Here is a 22,159-nt window from a genome sequence, read left to right as displayed (position 1 = left end):
GACTCACCAGGCTCGGAAGACATACAGGAGGCCTGGTTCTGGGAGCGGGCATAGGATCCACTGGACCGTGGAGGCGCACTGGAGGTCTCGAGCGTAGAGCCTGCACTATCCGTCCTGGCTGGATGGTTACTTTAGCCCGGCACGTGTGGGGTGCAGGCACAGGACGCACTGGGCTGTGCAGACGCATCGGAGTCACAGTGCGTAGAGCCGGCGCAGGATATCCTAGGCCGAGCGACGTACTGGCGGCCAGATGCGCTGAGCCGGCACCCTCCGACCTGGCTGGATGCCCACTCTTGCCCGGCTGATTCGGGGAGCTGGAGGGTAGTGCACCAGGCTGTGATCGCGCACTGGAGACACCGTGCACCCCACAGCATAACACGGTGCCTGACCAGTACATCGCTCGCCAAGATAAGCGCGAGGAGTTTGCTCAGGTCTATAACCTGACTCCGCCAATCTCCCCATGTGGGGCTGCCTCTCGGGCTTCCTGGCCAGCCGTGTTCCCTCGTAACGATGGGCCCCTTTACCAGCTGCCTCCTCCTTCCTAGCTGCTTCCACCTGTTCCCATGGAAGGCGATCCCTTCCGGCCAGGATCTCCTCCCATGTCCAGGATCCTTTGCCGTCCAGGATGTCATCCCATGTCCAGTCCTCCTTTTTACCACGTTGCTTGGTCCTTTTGTGGTGGGTAGTTCTGTCACAGGTATCGTTCTATGTAGACCAAAGTGCAGCGTGGTGAGTGTACATTTTCTTTCATTTTGAAATGACGCCAACAAAACAAGAAACAAAATGAACAACCGTGAAGCTTACGAGGGCAAAGTGCCACTAACACAAGTCAACTACCCACACTGAAAGGAGGGGAAAAGGGCTACCTAAGTATGATTCCCAATCAGAGACAACGATAGACAGCTGTCCCTAATTGAGAACCATACCTGGCCAAAACATAGTAAATAAGAAACATAGAAAACAAAACATAGAATGCCCACCTCACATCACACCCTGACCTAACCAAATAGAGAAATAAAACGGCTCTCTAAGGTCAGGGCATGACAATAAATGTATACTATAAATTTACACTCAATACCCAAAAATGACAAAGATGACAAAGCAGACATTTTTGTACAAATCAAAAACATAAATACTTTATTTACATAAGTATTCAGACCCTTTGCTATGAGACCAGAAATTGAGCTCAGGTGCATCCTGTTTCCATTGATCATCCTTGAGATGTTTCCACAACTTGATTAGAGTCCACCTGTGGTAAATTCAATTGATTGGACATGATTTGGAAAGGCATATACCTGTCTATATAAGGTCCCACAGTTGACAGTGCATGTCAGAACAAAAAACAAGCCATGGGGTTGGTTGAATTGTCCGTAGAGCTCAGAGACAGGATTGTGCCGAGGCACAGATCTGGGGAAGAGTACCTGAACATGTCTGAAGCATTGAAGGTCCCCAAGAACACAGTGGCTTCCATCATTGTTAAATGTAAGAAGTTGGGAAGCACCAAGACTCTTCCTAGAGCTGGCCGCCCGGCAAAACTGAGCAAGCGGGGAGAGAGGCCTTGGTCAGGGAGGTGACCAAGAACCCGATGATCACCCTGACAGAGCTCTAGAGTTACTCTGTAGAGATTGGAGAACCTTCAAACCGACAAACATCTCTGCGGCACTCAACCAATCAGGCCTCTGGAGATACCTGAAAATAGCTGTGCAGCGACCATCCCCATCCAACCTGACAAAGCTTGAGAGGATATTCAGAGAAGAATGGGAAAAACTCCCCAGATACATTGTGTGCCAAGCTTGTAGCGTCATACCCAAAAAGACTCGAGGCTGTAATCGCTGCCAAAGGTGCTTCAACAAAGTACTGAGTAAAGGGTCTGAATACTTATGTAAATGTGATATTTCAGTTTGAATTTTTATACATTTGCAAACATTGACAAAAATGATTTTTATTTTTGTCACGTTCTGACCTTAGTTATTTTGTTATGTCTTTGTTTTAGTATGGTCGGGGCGTGAGTTGGGTGGGTTGTCTATGTTCCTTTTTTCTATGTTGTGTTTTGCGCTTGGCCTGGTTCTCAATCAGAGGCAGGTGTTGTTAGTTGTCTCTGATTGAGAATCATACTTAGGTAGCCTTTTTTCCCACTTGTGTTTCATGGGTGATTGTTTTCTGTTCTCTGTCTGCACCAGACATAACTGTTTCGGTTTCATTTCGTTCTCTTTGGTGTTTTATTCTTTAGTGTTCTGAGTTATAATAAATATCATGAACACTTACCACGCTGCGCATTGGTCCTCCGATCCTTCCTACTTCTCCTCTTCGTCATTTTCGGATATTGTGTATTGATTGATGAGGGGAAAAAAACAATTTAATCCATTTTAGAATAAGACTGTAACGTAACAAAATGTGGAAAAAGTCAAGTGATCTGAATACTTTCCAGTGCACTGTATATACAGTATGTCCCGTTTGAATCTATAAGGAGTACAATTGTTGGCTTGTGTATGTCCTCAGTGGGTGTGGTGGGGGGGTGCGGGGGTGTCAGGAGGGCTATCAGAGGGGCTGACGGGGAGTGCTCAGAGGGGGTGGAATCCCCTGGGCTTGGTGTTCTTCATTAATCTATCCTGCTGTGTTGTCCTATGGTCAGGATCTGAGGTGGGCTGGTCTGCTGACTTCTCTGTGGGAGCGGCCAGCTCTCTAATGGGTTGTTCTCTGTCACACGTCATGTTTCTCGCCTTCTACTCCAGCACTCTCACCTTCTCCTCTAGTGCTTTGTTCTTCTCCTGCGGCTGGGCCTTCTTCCGGTCAAGCTCTTTCTCCTGTTGAAGTTGTCTAACCACCATCTCTCTCACTGTACATAATGCTCTCTCTCTCTCTCTCAATTCAGAAATCTTTGGTAAACTCCCATTCAAATGATTTTGAAACAAAAAGCTGTGTGGGAGTCTGTGTGTGATTATGTAAATTTGAGTGTGTGAAAGGGGAGAGAGAGTGGAGGGTGAACCATTAAAAATAGTGTGTTTCCAGACCCCTGAATCTCTGTATTTGCGTCAATGTATATCTGAGTGTATGTCTATGTGTGTGTGTCTGTGTGTGTGTGTGTGTGTGTGTGTGTGTGTGTGTGTGTGTGTGTGTGTGTGTGTGTGTGTGTGTGTGTGTGTGTGTGTGTGTGTGTGTGTGTGCGTGTGTAACAAGCTCTCACAGTCTCACTGCAGAATCCGATGTTTGTCCATAAACGTCCAAAAGAAATTACAAGAGCGATAGATAGGCTCTGTTTATAGCCACAGATATGCGCCCATTCTCAGTGGTTGAGAATATGAGGTTACCAGCCATGTTACGAGCTTCCCTCTTGCACACATTTCAGCAAGCAGGTAGTACCCGCTCTATATAAGCAAGCCAAAGTCAAAGTTTTCAATGAATTGGCCATCACACCCTGTGTTGCGCTTAGTGACAGCGAATCACATTACCCTGGAGTGGGAGATGTACCGTGCTACCGACACTGCCCCTTTATAAGCGCCACAAGTGCGCATCTGGCACTGAAGGAGGCAGTGTCATGGTGCGTTCGTAACCAAGTGGGAAGTGGGAATTTACCATATGGGAAAAACCCACATGTGAACAGCCCTCCAACTGGTAATTACTAGTGGGAACATGTTCTATCATCCTGAGCACCCACTTCTCAAACATTTATAAAAAGCAATTTATTATTGTGGTAAATTAACTCTATGATTTGTTTACAAGCATGATAGTTGTACTTTTAATTTATGGTTGACACAGTTTTTTGGCTATTAGCCAATCTCCATTTCTCAATGAGTTAAAATCACATGAACGCATCCAACTGGTAATTAAGACTTCAAACTGGTAAATTCTACATGGTCAGAGTGGAACCTGGAGAAGCCCAACATCACAATCCTGTGACAACAAACAATGCCAGGAGCATTGTGAATGATTTCACAACAGACAATGCCAGGAACATTGTGAATGCTTTCACAACAGACAATGCCAGGAACTTTGTGAATGCTTTCACAAGAGACAATGCCAGGAACATTGTGAATGCTTTCACAACAGACAATGCCAGGAACTTTGTGAATGCTTTCACAACAGACAACGCCAGGAACATTGGGAATGCTGTCACAACAGACGACGCCAGGAACATTGTGAATGCTGTCACAACAGACGACGCCAGGAACATTGTGAATGCTTTCACAACAGACGACGCCAGGAACATTGTGAATGCTTTCACAACAGACAACGCCAGGAACATTGTGAATGCCTTCACAACAGACAACGCCAGGAACATTGTGAATGCTTTCACAACAGACAATACCAGGAACGTTGTGAATGCTTTCACAACAGACAACGCCAGGAACAATGTGAATTCTGAACATTGTAAATTGCCTCAAATGTTCCCACTGTACCGAAACCGAACAGTGACCCCAAAACCGCATTATGTACTGAACCGTGAATATGGTGAACCGTTACACCCCACGTGTGTGTGTCTCCAGACCCTCTCCCTCTCCCAGTGAGATGGTCCCTGGGCCGTGCTCCATCAGCGGAACATTAAGCATTAGTGCTCCAATGCTCTGCCTATGGTATCGATGTGATGCCATTGCACTGCCACCCCCCTTAGGGCAGACCCTCCAACCCCACTGACCTGCCTGGGACTGCCTCTGTGTGTGTGTGTGTGTGACCTCTGACCCCAGGCTGTTCGTTGAAGCGGGGATCTCAGTGGCGGGCCGGCTGTCATTGATCTGTCAGACAACAGGACAGCACTTAACACTCTGACTGGAGAGAGTACTACACCCTCACCCTCCATTAGTTCTCAACTGGAGCTACAGCAGCAGAGACATCCCTCTGTCTTTCTCTCTTTATGTCAGGCTGTGACCATCTCCCATGTCCTCTTGCAGACCATGCATTGCACTATACTGGTAGCCTAAACATGAAACATTACCCAGCATCACCCTTCCTTCTCCTCTAACCCTCTACTTAGGCTGTTATATCCAACTGTAGTCCCTGTGTTCCAACTGTACTCTCTGTGTTGCAGCTGTACCCACTGTGTTGCAGCTGTACCCATTGTGTTCCAACTGTACCCATTGTGTTCCAGCTGTACTCCCCGTGTTCCAGCTGTACTCCCCGTGTTCCAGCTGTGCTCTCCATGTTCCAGCTACACTCCCCGTGTTCCAGCTGTAATTCTAGTGTTCCAGCTATACTCCCCGTGTTCCAGCTATACTCCCCATGTTCCAGCTGTACTCCCTGTGTTCCAGCTGTGCTCCCCGTGTTCCAGCTGTACCCATTGTGTTGCAGCTGTACCCATTGTGTTCCAGCTATACTCCCCGTATTCAAGCTATACTCCCCGTGTTCCAGCTGTGCTCCCCGTGTTCCAGCTATACTCCCCGTGTTCCAGATGTGCTCCCCGTGTTCCAGCTGTACTTCCCATGTTCCAGCAGTACTCCCCATGTTCCAGCTATGCTCCCTGTGTTCCAACTGTACTCCCCGTGTTCCAACTGTGTTCCCCGTGTTCCAACTGTACTCCCCGTGTTCCAACTGTACTCCCCGTGTTCCAACTGTACTCCCCGTGTTCCAACTGTACTCCCCGTGTTCCAACTGTACTCCCCGTGTTCCAACTGTGCTCTCCGTGTTCCAACTGTACTCCCCGTGTTCCAAGTGTGCTCCCCGTGTTCCAACTGTACTCCCTGTGTTCCAACTGTGCTCCCCGTGTCCCAACTGTGCTCCCCGTGTTCCAGCTGTACTTCCCATGTTCCAGCAGTACTCCCCATGTTCCAGCTATGCTCCCTGTGTTCCAACTGTACTCCCCGTGTTCCAACTGTGTTCCCCGTGTTCCAACTGTACTCCCCGTGTTCCAACTGTACTCCCCGTGTTCCAACTGTACTCCCCGTGTTCCAACTGTGCTCTCCGTGTTCCAACTGTACTCCCCGTGTTCCAAGTGTGCTCCCCGTGTTCCAACTGTACTCCCTGTGTTCCAACTGTGCTCCCCGTGTCCCAACTGTGCTCCCCGTGTTCCAGCTGTCAAATCAAATCAAATTTATTTATATAGCCCTTCGTACATCAGCTGATATCTCAAAGTGCTGTACAGAAACCCAGCCTAAAACCCCAAACAGCAAGCAATGCAGGTGTAGAAGCACGGTGGCTAGGAAAAACTCCCTAGAAAGGCCAAAACCTAGGAGCTGTGCTCCTTGTGTTCCAGCTATACTCCCCGTGTTCCAGCTATACTCCCCGTGTTCCAGCTATACTCCCCGTGTTCCAACTGTACTCCCCGGGTTCCAACTGTGCTCCCCGGGTTCCAACTGTGCTCCCCGTGTTCCAACTGTGCTCCCCGTGTTCCAACTGTACTCCCCGTGTTCCAACTGTACTCCCCGTGATCCAACTGTACTCCCTGTGTTCCAACTGTACTCCCTGTGTTCCAACTGTACTCCCTGTGTTCCAACTGTACTCCCCGTGGTCCAACTGTACGCGTATCGTATATACACGTTGTGATGAGTCTCACTATAAAACTCTCAGGACTCAAAGTCCTGTTTGCTGACTTTCATCGAAATGACCTCGTGGTCGGTTTCTTAAGTCCATGGTTCATTTAGAATGGAGGCTTGATCTCTTTCATCCTTACAAAGAGCCTAACAGAAATAGCCCACCATCTTTGATGAGGATGCCACACACACTCACGCAGCCAGGTACCGTTTATATGTAAGTAAGTAAGGCTCTCACTAGCTGACACTAGCTGCGTCTCTGAGTTGGTCTGTCTGTCAGTGGCCATATCTGCTGGCCAGAGAGAGAGACAGCTCTTGATTATTCTCTGTAATAGACTGTCAAAGCAGCTCACTAACGGAACCTAAATAACGCACATACAAAATTGGGCAATGTGCATTACCACTGGGATTGGAAGTATTCTCTATAGCCGCCCGGGGCTAATGTCTAAATGAGATGGTTCACTTGAACTGAATCTGAATCATTTTTATATCTGAGCAACCTTGTCCTTTTTTCCCCCTGTGGAGGTGAAGGAAGGAGGGAGGGAAAGGGGGAGGAGTCTGGCCCTAGGGCCGGTGCGTTTTTTTTATGGCCATAGAGAGGGGCAGAGAGAGAATGTGCACGCGAGAAAGAGAGATTGCTTAATATCATTCACCAGCATTGGCAATGGACAAATAAAGCCATTGGAATTGAATTTGCTTTTTGAGAGAGAGAGAACAGCATGTCAGAAATCAGCTCAATGTAATTGAAGAATCCATAGACTCTAACCACTTCTGGGAAAATTGGAAAACACTAAACAAGCAACAACACGAAGAATTATCTATCCAAAATGGAGATGTATGGGTAAACCACTTCTTCAATCTTTTTGGCTCTATAACAAAGAATAAAGGGCAAAAACATATACATGATCAAATACAGATCTTAGACTCAACTATTAAAGACTACCAGAACCCACTGGATTCTCCAATTACATTGAATGAGTTACAGGACAAAATAAAAACCCTCCAACCCAAAAAGGCCTGTGGTGTTGATGGTATCCTCAATGAAATGATCAAATATACAGACAACAAATTCCAATTGGCTATACTAAAACTCTTTAAAATCATCCTTAGCTCTGGCATCTTCCCCAATATTTGGAACCAAGGACTGATCACCCCAATCCACAAAAGTGGAGACAAATTTGACCCCAATAACTACCGTGGAATATGCATCAACAGTAACCTTGGGAAAATCCTCTGCATTATCATTAACAGCAGACTCGTACATTTCCTCAATGAAAATAATGTACTGAGCAAATGTCAAATTGGCGTTTTACCAAATTACCGTACAACAGACCATGTATTCACCCTGCACACCCCAAATGACAACCAAACAAACCAAAATAAAGGCAAAGTTTTCCCATGCTTTGTTGATTTCAAAAAAGCCTTTGACTCAATTTGGCATGAGGGTCTGCTGTACAAACTGATGGAAAGTGGTGTTGGGGGTAAAACATACGACATTATAAAATCCATGTACACAAACAAGTGTGCGGTTAAAATTGGCAAAAAACACACACATTTCTTCACACAGGATCGTGGGGTGAGACAGGGATGCAGCTTAAACCCCACCCTCTTCAACATATATATCAACGAATTGGCGTGGGCACTAGAAAAGTCTGCAGCACCCGGCCTCACCCTACTAGAATCCGAAGTCAAATGTCTGCTGTTTGCTGATGATCTGGTGCTTCTGTCACCAACCAAGGAGGGCCTACAGCAGCACCTAGATCTTATGCACAGATTCTGTCAGACCTGGGCCCTGACAGTAAATCTCAGTAAGACGAAAATAATGGTGTTTCAAAAAGGTCCAGTTACCAGGACCACAAATACAAATTCCATCTAAACACTGTTGCCCTAGAGCACACAAAAAACTAAACATACCTTGGCCTAAACATCAGCGCCACAGGTAACTTCCACAAAGCTGTGAACGATCTGAGAGACAAGGCAAGAAGGGCATTCTATGCCATCAAAAGGAACATAAATTTCAACATACAAATTAGGATTTGGCTAAAAATACTTGAATCAGTCATAGAGCCCATTGCCCTTTATGGTTGCGAGGTCTGGGGTCCGCTCACCAACCAAGACTTCACAAAATGGGACAAACACCAAATTGAGACTCTGCATGCAGAATTCTGCAAAAATATCCTCTGTGTACAACGTAGAACACCAAATAATGCATGCAGAGCAGAATTAGGCCGATACCCACTAATTATCAAATTCCAGAAAAGAGACGTTAAATTCTTTAACCACCTAAAAGGAAGCGATTCCCAAACCTTCCATAACATATCCATCCATCACCTACAGAGAGATGAACCTGGAGAAGAGTCCCCTAAGCAAGCTGGTCCTGGGTCTCTGTTCACAAACACACCCTACAGAGCCCCAGGACAGCAGCACAATTAGACCCAACCAAATCATGAGAAAACAAAAAGATAATTACTTGACACATTGGAAAGAATTAACAAAAAAACAGAGCAAACTAGAATGCTGACTGACCCAAAATCAAGGAAAGCTTTGACTATGTACAGACTCAGTGAGCATAGCCTTGCTATTGAGAAGGCCGCTGTAGGCAGACATGGCTCTCAAGAGAAAACAGGCTATGTGCTCACTGCCCACAAAATGAGGTGGAAACTGAGCTGCATTTCCTAACCTCCTGCCCAATGTATGACCATATTAGAGAGACATATTTCCCTCAGATTACACAGATCCACAAAGAATTCGAAAACAAATCCAATTTTGATAAACTCCCATATCTACTGGGTGAAATTCCACAGTGTGCCATCACAGCAGCAAGATTTGTGATCTGTTGCCATGAGAAAAGGGCAACCAGTGAAGAACAAACACCATTGTAAATACAACCCATATTTATGCTTATTTATTTTATCTTGTGTCCTTTAACCATTTGTACATAGTTAAAAAACTGTATATATATATATGACATTTGTAATGTCTTTATTGTTTTGAAACTTCTGTAGGTGTAATGTTTACTGTTAATTATTTATTGTTTATTTCACTTTATATATTCACTTTATATATTATCTAGCTCACTTGCTACCTCACTTGCTATATTATCTAGCTCACTTGCATTGGCAATGTTAACGTTTCCCATGCCAATAAAGTCCTTGAATTGAGAGAGAGAGAGAGAGAGAGAGAGAGAGAGAGATAGAGAGAGAGAGAAAAGCCCATTCTCTATGCCTGCAGGTCTCCTACTGCAGGCCATAGCGTTAAGGAGGCACTTATGTGATCTGATTGCCTGTTCGTAGAAAGGTTACTACTAATATACCCACTTACATGGCTGACCCTGCTCCCTGCCTGAGAAAGTTCCTCACAAAGCCTGAACAGTCCTTGATGAAGCATCAACTCCTGTCTCGACACTGATAAATTACTTCTACTTAAATATCTTCTACTTTTTAACGGCCAAAATGACTTCCCTCCACACCATTACTGCCACAGTGAAGCAGGAACAGGCCTGTCAGGACATTGGGAGACAGAGAGAGAGAAGAGAGGGAGAGAGGAAGCAAGGAGATTCTGCCTGCCACAATGTATCCTCCTCTGTCCTCCTCCTCTGTCATCCTACCCTGTCCCCTTACCCTGTCCTCCTACATTGTCCTCCTACCCTGTACACCCCTTTGACCACAGAGCCAGGGAACAGGTGGGGCTGGAAACCTCAGACCAAACCACACCAGACCAAACCACACACCACACCTTAACACCCCAGACCAGACCACACCACACCAGACCACAAACAGGTTGCTACCCCATGGAACTAAGTCACTAACTATACTATATACCAGATAAAGCAACATCTTCAAAGTGGATCAACTGGGGATACCTGTGGAGGAAATCAGACGGGTGAAAAGATGAAGGAAGAGAGGGACTAAGAGAGTTGAGAGTAGAAGACAGACATAGAAAAGGTTGTAGAAGAGTAGGAGAGGGATGAAGGGAGAGGAAATACGACTGAATGGTCACAGAGAAAGAGCAAGCGACAGAGGTAGAGAGAGATGAATAAGGAGGGGAATGAGTTAGAGAGCAAAGGATTGAGAAAGAGACAACAAGGAAGAAAGAAAGAGAGGGAGAGAGAGAGAGCTTCAGCACATATGAAACAGTGAGCAGGACAATGGACCCGGCTCTGTAACCGGACCCCGTGTGAGTAATCTCACCGTCACAAAAGTAAAGAGCAAAAGAAAGAGTAAGGACCGGGGAGGAGGGATGGAGGACCGGGTAGGAGAGAGGGAGGACAGGGGAGGAGGGAAGACCGGGTAGGAGAGAGGGAGGACAGGGGAGGAGGGAAGACCGGGTAGGAGGGAGGGAGGACAGGGGAGGAGGGAGCACCGGGGAGGAGGGATGGAGGACCGGGTAGGAGAGAGGGAGGACAGGGGAGGAGGGAGGACCGGGTAGGAGGGAGGGAGGACAGGGGATGAGGGAGGACCGGGGAGGAGGGATGGAGGACCGGGTTGGAGAGAGGGAGGACAGGGGAGGAGGGAAGACCGGGTAGGAGGGAGGGAGGACAGGGGAGGAGGGAGGACCGGGTAGGAGGGAGGGAGGACAGGGGAGGAGGGAGGACCGGGGAGGAGGGATGGAGGACCGGGTAGGAGAGAGGGAGGACAGGGGAGGAGGGAAGACCGGGTAGGAGGGAGGACCGGGTAGGAGGGAGGGAGGACAGGGGAGGAGGGAGGACCGGGGAGGAGGGTTGGAGGACCGGGTAGGAGAGAGGGAGGACAGGGTAGGAGAGAGGACCGGGTAGGAGGGAGGGAGGACAGGGGAGGAGGGAGGACCGGGGAGGAGGGATGGAGGACAGGGGAGGATGGAGGACCAGGTAGGAGGGAGGGAGGACAGTGGGCTCGGCCATCTTAATCTTGCATGTCATGGCGGGGTTGGAGCCCAGAGGTGTCATGTTCCAATTCACTCTTGCAAACATTCCTGCTTTTTCACTTGAATTGGCGGTGTTTTGTAGCGAGCGGAACCATAATTAACAGAGGGATCTTCAGAACTCAATGACTGAACATAATTACTACTCTCCTTTTCTTCTCTCCCTTTCTGGGGCCTGGGCTCTCCCGGCGAGCAGCCCCCGGGGCCAGGGTTTAGGCCTGACTGGCCAAACACAAAGGCTGGCCCAGCCATCACCCGCTGTGGAGAGAGAAAAAGGAGGAGGTGGAGGAGAAAGGGAAGAGGAGGAGGAGGAATGGACCAGCTCCAGCCTGCTAGGGCTGCTGGATCAGCTGTCAGTGAGACACCGGCCCAGTCAGCACTATTGAGAGAGTGCACTTTGACCAGAAAACACTGCTGCAATGGCCCATAGCCTGCGCTCTGCCTGGACAACAATATGAGAGAGAGAGAGAGAGAGAGAGAGAGAGAGAGAGCGAGAGAGAGAGAGAGAAAGACAGGGGAACACACAAACAGAGACAAACTGAGACATACAAACAGAGAGAATAAGTAAAGAAAAAGATGGAGACAAACAAAAATAATATGTTAATTGTTGTCAGCCAGTAGCACATTTCCAAGTTTCCCTGACAAAAACAAACAGTCCTAAAGAGCCCATTTACCATCCACTACAACAAGTCAGTCAGTCAGACACTAAAAAACAATGCCACTGTGCTTTCTGTCACTTGGCAGGCTGTGAGTATGTTCTCCTGGGGTTGACAGAGTGACTGGCTCACTTGGCTGCCACTAAATTCACAGGAAAATGGTCCCAGCGGGCCCAGAGCCCCCAAAATGGCTCCTCCATCAGCACGGCTCCCCTTGAGGGCTAGTTAAAGACATGTGCAACTGTAGGCTACATCAGAGTCTGCACTAGCTACAATAATGTTAGCACCTCCATTAGCACCACAACACTAACTGACAGGCCACTCTGGGGTTTGGGGACTCAGGAGAATGCCAGTGTGAGCATAACCACACTTAAGAAATGTAATGGGGTTTGATTCTAGCTGATGCTAGCTAATGGGTATGTACCTCACTGACAAACACAAAAACAACATCAAAGACAAGGTTATAAACTCATGTCAAAATTACATTTATTTTTCTCCTCACTCAAATGTAGAGTGGAGATACACTAAAAGTAAAAGTACGCTGAAGGATTCCTCTGTGTGACATGATGTCATGGATTCCTCTGTGTGACATGATGTCATGGATTCCTCTGTGTGACATGATGTCATGAATTCCTCTGTGTGACATGATGTCACGAATTCCTCTGTGTGACATGATGTCACGAATTCCTCTGTGTGACATGATGTCACGGATTCCTCTGTGTGACATGATGTCATGGATTCCTCTGTGTGACATGATGTCACGGATTCCTCTGTGTGACATGATGTCATGGATTCCTCTGTGTGACATGATGTCATGGATTCTTCTGTGTGACATGATGTCATGGATTCCTCTGTGTGACATGATGTCATGAATTCCTCTGTGTGACATGATGTCCTGGATTCCTCTGTGTGACATGATGTCATGGATTCCTCTGTGTGACATGATGTCCTGGATTCCTCTGTGTGACATGATGTCATAGATTCCTCTGTGTGACATGATGTCATGGATTCCTCTGTGTGACATGTCATGGATTCCTCTGTGTGACATGATGTCATAGATTCCTCTGTGTCACATGATGTCATGGATTCCTCTGTGTGACATGTCATGGATTCCTCTGTGTGACATGCATTTCTCCTGAATTACAGCACATAAAACAGACAAAGTTCAGTGTAAAAATGTATCTAAACACAAAAAACTAAGACAGAAAGAACACATGAAACAAGCAAACAAACAGTATTTTCACAAACACATGATTAGTGGTTCCTTTCTGCTGATGCTGGTTTTGGAGGGGTGCCCAAAGCATGCTACACATGATGGCCATTTATCAGCTGCAGTCCCAACCAAGACACTAATCAGATAATCATCTATTTGTTCTAAAACATCATCAAGCAGCCTACATTAGGCCCGGAGGACTCCTCACCAGCCCTGTGCTCGTTGCTAGGCAAACAGCATTGTTGAGTATTTTGAGGTGAAAAGGGACCAATAGGATGATGTGGCATGGCACTCCAGGACGTAGAGCAAAGAGACACTAATTAACCACCATGCACTAATCACTTATCTCTCTAATGGGAGGACACACACACAATGTGAATATACACATTACACACACACGCCCACACACACAATGTGAATATACACATTACACACACACGCCAACACACACACACACACACACACACAATGTGAATATAAACATTACACACAATGTGAATATACACATTACACACTCACACGCACACATGCACACAGACACGATGTGAATATATGCACATTGCACACACACGCCCACACTCACACAATGTGAATATACACATTACACACAATGTAAATATACACATTACACACCCACGCACACACACACAATGTGAATGTACACATTACGCACGCACTCACACATACACAATGTGAATATACACATTACACACACACACAATGTGAATATTCACATTACACACACAATGTGAATATACACATTACACACACACACAATGCGAATATACGAATATGCTACCAGTGTTGGTAGCACCATGTTCTCACACACAATGTGAATATACACATTACGCACGCACTCACACATACACAATGTGAATATACACATTACACACACACACAATGTGAATATTCACATTACACACACACACAATGCGAATATACGAATATGCTACCAGTGTTGGTAGCACCATGTTCTCACACACAATGTGAATATACACATTACACACACGCCCAAACACAATGTGCAGGCAGACATTTCCAGGCATCACGTATAATATGGAGAACAGCTCTGCATCTCATTCCATTCATGTTGGTCATATACCGTAGTTACTACTGACAATGGCTCGCAGTAGAATCGGTAGCGTAGAGTTCACAGAGTATTTTAGGTATGGGTTAACACACCAGGCCAGGTTGGAATTAAAAACCTGATGAGAAGGAAAGGAGGGAGGGTTGGCTTCTAGGGAGGGTGACTAAAGTCGTGAAAAATCCAGTAATTGTGCCAGTCAGGGGTGTGTGCTTTTAGGAGGGGTGGTATTACTCTTTCATTTTTCCTCTAATACCTTTGCAACAGAAGAAAGGAGGACTGGGGGGAGGCTGCTAAAGTATGTAGTCTTTGTAATTACCACAGTATTACTGGTCTAACAATGCAGGGCTCTGGGCAGCTCTGACTGGGCCACCATCATTTCCTTTCTAATCCTCCTGCTCATTGGCAACACTCAGGTTTCCCCACCCCCATCTAATACCACCTATACTGACCAATACCCGACCAACCATAGAATACACCAGGGGCTTTACTTCCCCAGCCATTCTAATCATGGGCTATTTACCACAGGGGTACGTCTATAGTGTGCGTGTGTGTCTCTGGGAATATATATTTCTCCTAAACAGGGTTAGGACAGTTGCCTGGACACAACCCCTGAGCTCTTAACAGCCTAACATTTGTAGAAGGCAAAGCCATTTCCTCAAGGAATGGGACCAAACCAATTCACTTCAATTAAGTCAACTGGCAACTCTTGCCCACTTCTCCTCCTGAGCTACAAGGAGCCCCTCAGCTAATCATCACAGCCAACACCTCCCCCAGCAAACAGACATGCCCAGGGGTACTCACATCGCACCACAATCACAAACCATTTACTTTGCTTTTACTACAATTTACTAGATTAACTCAAGACGATAAATATAATTGGGTAACTCAATGCAGTTGTCATATACTCATGTAGTACTAGACACAATCAAAAAAAGAAACGTCCCATTCACAGTGACACATCCTCAGCAGCCTTACTGTGGCCCAAGCAGGAATATAAACCAGAACCCTAGTGGTGCTGGTAGCACCATGTTCTCTAACTGGAACAGTGGTTGTGTGTAGCAGTACTGGTAGCACCATGTTCTCTAACTGGGACAGTGGTTGTGTGTAGCAGTACTGGTAGCACCATGTTCTCTAACTGGAACAGTGGTTTGTGTGTAGCAGTACTGGTAGCACCATGTTCTCTAACTGGAACAGTGGTAGTGTGTAGCAGTACTGGTAGCTCCACCAGTAGAGTGTTGAACTGAGGGCTACAGAGGTTTGTCACAGAGCCTGGCCTGTTAACACACACAGGGGAGCACTAAATAATTGTCACCAATGCAAGAGTTAAGAGTTGCAGTGTCAGAGAGTGTCAGAGTTACAGCCCCCAGAACCGCATGCAGTCCCCCGGGCCCTAGCCCTCTGCAATTGTCAAACAGGATACAATTAGTTAGTATTCTGGCAGAGCGAATTAGCATAGTTATACAAACAGTGGCTGCTAAAGGGTTGGCACAAGAGAGGACAAAAGGGCCCCCCTTAAAGCATAGTATTGCACACACACACACAATTACACATAAACACACATAGTTATAAATAAACACAAAAATACATAAACACACACTTACACATAAAGTCGATGGCATAGATGGTATAGATAATGGTATAGATGGTGTAGATGGTATAGATGATGATATAGATGGTATACATGGTATAGATGGTATACATGGTATAGAAGAAAGTATAGATTGTATAGATGGTATAGCTGATCGTATAGATGGTATAGATGATGAAATAGATGGTATACATGGTGTAGATGGTATACATGGTATAGATGGTATACATGGTATAAATGAAAGTATAGATGGTATAGATGACGGTATAGATGGTACAGATGATGGTATAGATGGCATAGCTGGTATAGATGATGGTACAGATGGTATAGCTGATGGCATAGCTGATGGTATAAATGCTTTAGATAATGAAATAGATGGTTTAGATAATGAAATAGATGGTATAGCTGATGGTATAAATTATGGAAAAGATGGTATAAATGATGGAATAGATGGTATAGCTGATGGTGTAGCCAATGGTACAGATGGTACATCTGACTATATAAATTATGGTATATATGCTATATATGGTATAGCTGATGGTGTAGATGATGGTATAGCTGATGGAGTAGCTAAAGGTATAGATGATGGTATAGATCGTATATAAAGTATAGCTGATGGTATAGATGGTAAAGCTGACAGTATAGCTGATTGTATAGATGGTATAGCTGATGGTATAGCTGATATAGCTGATGGAATAGATGGCATAGATGGTGTAGAAGATGGTATAGACGGTGGTAATGCTGATGATATCGATTGCATAGCTGATGGTATAGACGATGGTATAGATGGTATAGCTGATGGTATAAAGGGTATAGCTGATGGTATAGCGGGTATAGCTGACGGTATAGAGGGTATAGCTGATGGTAGAGTTGATGGTATAGATAGTATAGCCAATGGTAGAGATGGTATAGCTGACAGTATATCCAATGGTATATCGATGGTATAGATGGTAAACATGATGGTATAGCCAACGGTCAAGATGGTATAGCCGATGGCATATATGGTATAGTCAATGGCATAGACAATGGTATAGCTGATGGTATAGCCAATGGTATAGATGATGGTGTAGCTGATGGTATAAATTGTACAGCTGATGGTACAGCCAATAGTATAGATGGTATAGCCAATGGCATAGATTGTATAGCTGATGGTATAGCTGATGGTACAGATGGTATAGTCAATGGTATAGCTGATGTCATAGATGGTCTAGCCAATGGTATAGCTGATGGTATAGATGGTATAGCTGATGGTATAGATGGTATAGCCGATGGTATAGATGGTAAAGCTGATTGTATAGAGGCTATAGCTGATGGTATAGCTGATGTTATTGTCACACTGACCTTAGTATTCGTTGTTTTCGTTGTTATTTTGGTTAGGTCAGGGTTTGACATGGGTGATGTATGTATGTCTTGTCTAGGGGTTTTGTATTTTTATGGGGCTGTTTCCTTTCTAGGTATATTGTATGTCATCCCTAAAGCCAACACCTTGGCCGCCTTTCGTTCAAGTTCTCTGCTGCCTGTGACTGGAACGAATTGCAAAAATCGCTGAAGTTGGAGACTTTTATCTCCCTCACCAACTTCAAACATCTGCTATCTGAGCAGCTAACCGATCGCTGCAGCTGTACATAGTCTATCGGTAAATAGCCCACCCATTTTTACCTACCTCATCCCCATACTGTTTTTATTTATTTACTTTTCTGCTCTTTTGCACACCAATATCTCTACCTGTACATGACCATCTGATAATTTATCATTTATCACTCATTTATCACTTTATCACATTTATCACTCATTTATCACTTTATCACAAAATTGTAATTATTCGCCTACCTCCTCATGCCTTTTGCACACAATGTATATAGACTCTCTTTTTTTCAACTGTGTTATTGACTTGTTAATTGTTTACTCCATGTGTAACTCTGTGTTGTCTGTTCACACTGCTATGCTTTATCTTGGCCAGGTCGCAGTTGCAAATGAGAACTTGTTCTCAACTAGCCTACCTGGTTAAATAAAGGTGAAATAAAAATAAAAATATATATAAAAAAATGTCTATGGTTGCCTAGATTGGTTCTCAATTAGAGGCAGCTGTCTATCGTATCATATTTAGGCAGCCATATTCTGTGGGTACTTTGTGGGTGATTGTTTCCGTGTCTGTGTTTGTTTCACCACACGGTACTGATTCGGTTATTCACGTTTCGTTTATTGTTTTGTAGTGTTTTGTTTTTTTCATTCAAAACAACAATGGACACTTACCACGTTGCATTTTGGTCCGATCCCTGCTACACCTCAGACGAAGAGGAGGAAATCAGCCGTGACAGGTAGAGTCGATGGTCGAAGGAACCACGTTATAAAGCCTGCCTGTTTCCAGAGACTTGCTGTGTCCAAACAGACTTCTCAATGTATGGGATCTGTAGCCCTAATTCACCCAGCTCATCCCAGAGCATGCCTTACAACACCTCCTTGTAGAGCCTTATGACAGCACAGAGTGAAACCTACATGCATGGCCTAGCATGACCTAGCCTAGCAAACACCCCCAAAACCAGCCACTCCTCTCCAGTCCAAACCCTGTGTCAACAAGTCTCTCATGTCCCCAGCTAAAACCTCTTCAGCCGCACCCAGCCTTAAAGGAGAGCTATTGTGCCTGAAACCTTGATCCTCACAGGAAACAAGGCCAGTTAAACCCCAAAACAAGCTCCCTACAAGCCCTCCTCCTATGGCCAATACAGTGTAGAGCACCTAAGTCCACACATTTGCAGGACTAATCCACCCCCAGCGTTTTGGACTCCCATTCAGGAAGAGAAGGAGCCCAAGGATTGTGGCTTGTAACTCTCCTCAGGGGAGGATTTAGAGATGTGTGATGTGGAGTGGGTGTGGAGGGGGATTTGGGGAAGCTAACACAGAGGCAAGGGGCACCCCCTCTTCAGACAATGAGCTTCTGAGCTCCCCCCAACTCTTTCTGACAGGGACTTTTGGGGTCAGATGATTGGGCCTAGCAAAGCATGAGATCAATTAACAGTGGTTGAGAGGAGGGTTTGAAAGGCCCCTGAGGTGACCCTGCCTGGTGGTAAGGACCCAGGGCCTGGGAGTCCCTACCTCCAGCAGCTCTAACTCTGTCTCCCTCCCCAGTCTAATCAAGACCAGAGGTGGGTCAAGGAGCCAGATATTTATCTGAACCAGTGAATAGCTCCTCCAGCTGGGATGGTACTCAGGACGTGGTGAAAACGAGCATCCTGCTGTGGTCACTGAGGGGAACGAACAGAGATGGAAGCCCCACATTCCTACCAGAGCGAGAAGGGTTCTCTTGTACCCTTTTTAACCTCAGACCCTGGTCCTGGTGACAGGGACACCTCTCTAACCCCTCACTCACCCAGCTGGGCACCAGATCAACTGCAGTTACCAAAGCAGGTCAGACAAGGTTAAGCAGGTAGGATCATCAGCTCTCTTGATAAATAACAACATCTAGCCTACAGCTGTCTTTTCAAGTAACATCAATCTCTGTGCAGACAGAATTCTGTACACCATCTAACACTTAGATGTAAAGATCTTTCGGAAGTAAAGATCCTTGCTTGGTTGAATGACACATCTGAATAATTACACTACTATACTGAACAGTCAGAGTGCATTTTAGAATGACCCATGACCCCTACTCCACACCAGCTAGGACTACTTGTAACTGAGATATACTAGGGCAAGGGGACCCACTACTGGGATAGACTGCTTATTATTTCTCTCTGCTTTCAGCTCCATCAGGATAATCTGGGATGATGGTGTCTGCTGTGTGACTTTATAATGGGGGAATACTGGTAAGACTGGGTAGAGTCCCAGTTTATGACCTCTACCATGACCTTAGACTTGATCCCTGTGTAGCCATCTTGCTCACTGACATGACCCTCTGACCCCATAGTTATGAAGCCACAATAATACCTAGAACTAATCAGATGACTGTAAAGAGGACTTGACATACACAATAAGGTACTAAGACTTCCAATCAAACACAAAGTGTCCTTATTAACTCATGGATTAAATCAGGATCCATCTATGCATGTCTACATAGTTACACACCATGATTATATTATTAACATATGTACTCTTAGATTACAATAACTGCCAAAATAATGGAAACACTTGACTAAAAGAAGGTGCTTCCATACATGTGTGGTTCCTGAGTTAATTAACATCCCATTATGCTTAGGGACATGTATAAAAGTCCTGGACAGGCCATTATTGTGGCAACCATGACTATGCCCCAATAGGATGACAATGCGCCCATCCACAGGGCACAAGTGGTCACTGAATGGTTTGATGAGCATGAAAATGATGTATGAAAATGTACGAATAATGCCATGGCCATCTCAATTTATGGAATTTCTAATGGAATGGTGTCGCATCCCTCGGATAGAGTTCCAGACACTTGTAGAATCTATGCCAAGGTTCATTGAAGCTGTTCTGGCTCGTGGTGGCCCAACGGCCTGTTGAGGCACTTTATGTTATTTTTCTGATATATGTTGAGCCATTTTCTAAAAGATGAAAACAGAACAGGAACACAGAATGAAAAGTCCAGTTTTGTTCCACCACAGTCCAAAGCTATGATATCACAACACCCCATCTTGGGTTCATTTGAGAGGGAGCTAAAACAGCGACAGCAGCTTCAGCCATTCTGTTCCTTTCATCACATTAGTGGAATGCTCACCCCACCGGGTGGCAGGTATGTGGGCCTGCTAAAGGCCAGGCTGATGGGGATCACATGATCACATGACCTGGCTGTCAGGCAGGCAAAGAAAGCGGCAGATCAGCTCCCAGAGAGTTTCTGGCTCTGTTGAGTGAATACTGCCTCAACCTGCCCTCAGCAAAGATGGTACAAATTGCCTGAGTGACTTACTTGAAGTGCAATCTATGTAAATGGCAAACATTGTAACAGGCTGTAGTCATAGGGAGGTCGTCGTAGCGTATGTTCACACACACTTTTAAATATGCATACGGGGGATGTACTCACAGACATTCCCTGTATTGTCAAAACTGTTGAGCACCTCGTCCACTCTGATGGGCCCAAGGTCACAGTTGGAAAGAATGAGAGAGAAATATCATACAGTGTGTGTGTGTGTGTGTAAGCTGCAAGGTGCTCGGCATACTCATAGGACAACAAGCGTAGTGCGTACGGCCCAGTACATCACTGGGGCTAAGCTTTGGCTAACCGGGCTTTCTGCATTGTGTCCCTCCCCCCCTCTTTTACGCTACTGTTACTCTCGGTTCACCATATATGCATAGTCACTTTAACCATATCTACATGTACATACTACCTCAGTCAGCCTGACTAACCGGTGTCTGCATGTAGCCTCGCTACTTTTAAAGCCTTGCTACTGTATATAGCCTGTCTTTTTACTGTTGTTTTATTTCTTTACCTACCTATTGTTCAGCTAACACCTTTTTTGGTTAGAGCATGTAAGTAAGCATTTCACTGTAAGGTCTACACCTGTTGTATTCAGAGCACGTGACACTTTGATTTGGTACTCTGGGAAGAAGGGACTTGTATGTGTATTCCAGGATGGCGAAGCTGTCTTCATTAAAGTATGGGGATTCTAGTGGGGGGATATAGGTAGCACACAGGAGGACATTATTCTCTGTTTGAATTTCTAGCCAAATGTCAAATGTTCCTGTTTTGATTAATTTAATGGAGTGAGTTAGGTCTGCCAAATTAGCATTCCCCCGGAGTCCCTTCCCTGTTTCACACCTGGTAGTAACCTAGAGGGCAACCAGTGGGTCCGTCTTCTCTATACCAGGTTTCTTGCAGGATGACAATGTCTGTATTACCGATTTCTTTGGTGAAGTCCGGGTTCCTGCTCTTTAGGCCAAAGGCAGATGACCTCAGGCCTTGGATATTCCAGGATGGTATAGTGGATGGTATAGGATGGTATAGTGTGTTCCATAAAGTGTCCAATGTTGTTGGTCGTGGTTTGGCCTCAGGCCAGTAAGTGTGAGCAGAGCCTGCTGAGCATCTGGTACATGCCATTGGCTGGGGCTAGTGTAAGAGTGGGGGTTGGGCCTGTTTGCCAGCTTACTACCTGGGCGTATGTGTGACTTCCATGTTGAGGCCCTCTTTGAGGGGGTGGGGTGCATGGGGTGGGCAGGAGAGGTACAGTGCCTTGCGAAAGTATTCGGCCCCCTTGAACTTTGCGAACTTTTGCCACATTTCAGGCTTCAAACATAAAGATATAAAACTGTAAAGAAACTGTGAAGAATCAACAACAAGTGGGACAC

The sequence above is a fragment of the Oncorhynchus mykiss genome, chromosome 23, assembly GCF_057628025.1.
Source record: "Oncorhynchus mykiss isolate SJ-2025 chromosome 23, ASM5762802v1, whole genome shotgun sequence".
NCBI classification, from domain to species: Eukaryota; Metazoa; Chordata; class Actinopteri; order Salmoniformes; family Salmonidae; genus Oncorhynchus; species Oncorhynchus mykiss.
Note: the sequence above shows the minus strand (reverse complement) of the source record.